The sequence below is a fragment of the Arachis hypogaea genome, chromosome 12 (assembly GCF_003086295.3).
Source record: "Arachis hypogaea cultivar Tifrunner chromosome 12, arahy.Tifrunner.gnm2.J5K5, whole genome shotgun sequence".
NCBI lineage: Eukaryota > Viridiplantae > Streptophyta > Magnoliopsida > Fabales > Fabaceae > Arachis > Arachis hypogaea.
This window is the reverse complement of record NC_092047.1, coordinates 42,359,533-42,361,401: the sequence shown is the minus strand read 5'-3', so window position 1 is coordinate 42,361,401 and position 1,869 is coordinate 42,359,533.

The following is a 1,869-nucleotide window of genomic DNA, read 5'->3' as shown; positions in this document are numbered from 1 at the left end:
GTACCCACCTGATCAAGAAAAAACCTCATTCTTAACCCCGAAAGTAAACTACTGCTACATCGTCATGCCGTTCGGACTCAAAAACGTAGGAGTCACTTATCAAAGATTAAATTGGGAAAGTCATGGAAGTTTACGTGGACGACATGTTAATAAAGACACAAAGTGAAGAGTCGTTACTGTCCGACCTCACCCAAGTATTTGACACTATAAGAAGGCATGGCATGCGACTTAACCCTGCAAAATGCACCTTCGCCATAGAAGCTGGTAAATTCTTTGGTTTTATGCTCACACAAAGAGGAATTGAAGCAAATACGGATAAATGCCAGGCTATACTCGACATGAAGAGTCTGACCAGCGTTAAAGAGGTACAATAACGCAATGGAAGATTGGAAGCCTTGTCCAGATTTCTAGCTGGATCGGTAATAAGATCTCTCCCCTTCTACGCCACTCTAAGGAAGGGAAAGAGGTTTGAATGGACAACAGAGTGCGAGCAGGCTTTCCAGGACTTCAAAAGGTTCTTGGGACGACCACTTATTCTAACTCGGCCTCGGGAAGGAGAACCACTTGTATTGTACCTCGCAGTGGAAAATCGGGCAATAGCCTCAGCATTGGTCCGAGAAGACGACAGTAGACAACAACCTATCTACTTCATTAGCAAAGCATTACAAGGGTCTAAACTGAATTATCAAAAGATAGAAAAATTCGCTTATGCTCTCATACTAACATCTCGATGACTTTGCCCATATTTCCAAGCCCACATCATTAGGGTTCGGACCAACCAGCCCGTAAAAGGCATTTTACAGAAAACAGATTTAGCAGGAAGAATCCTGCAAAGGGCAGTCGAGTTGTCCAAATTCGACCTTCAATATGAAGCTCGGACAGCCATTAAATCATAGTATTTGGCCGACTTCATTGCAGAGTTTATGGACATCCCAGAAATCCCTACAGAGTGGAATCTCTACGTAGACAGTTCCTCAAACAAAACTGGAAGTGGCGCAGGTGTGATAAAAGAAAGCGACCAGGGAACCCAAATCAAACTTTCCCTCAAATTCGGGTTCCCTGCCTCAAACAACCAAGCCGAATATGAGGCGCTACTAGTTAGTTTGAAGCTGGCTAAGGAGGTTGGAGCTCAAAAGCTTATCATCTACAGCGACTCACAAGTAGTCACCTCACAAATAGCAGGGAGCTACCAAGCCAAGGATCCCACCATGAAAAAGTAATTGGACAAAACCAGGAAATAGCTCGGACAATTCGGGGAATATGAGGTCCACCACATACCTCGGGAACAGAATGCTCAAGCTGATGCACTCTCAAAGCTAGCCAGCACCAAACCAGGAGGCAACAATAGAAGCCTCATCCAAGAGATGCTGCAGAACCCGTCAATCTCAGAAGAAGAAAAGGTCCTAGCCATAACAGGTGTGAATCAAGGATGGATGACTCCCATAATTAACTACCTCAAAACAGAAACACTCCCTACAGATAAGAAGGAGGTAAAGAGGTTAAAAAAGGAAGCACAATACTACACCATCATAAACTATACTCTATACAAGAGAGGGATTTCAACACCACTGTTAAAATGTATGCCGACTTCCAACACAAAGGAAATTTTTGAAGAAATACACAGTGGCATCTGTGGCAACCATCTCGGAGCACAAGCCCTCACCAAAAAAGCACTCCGGACCGGATTCTATTGGCCAACTTTGCAAAAAGAAGCAATGAAATTCGTAAAGACATGTCCACCATGTCAGAAGCATGCTAATTTTCACATCGCCCCACCAGAGGAGCTCATTAGCGTAACCTCACCCTGGCCATTTGCAAAATGGGGACTCGACCTCCTTGGGCCATTCCCTCAAGGATCAGGACAGGTCA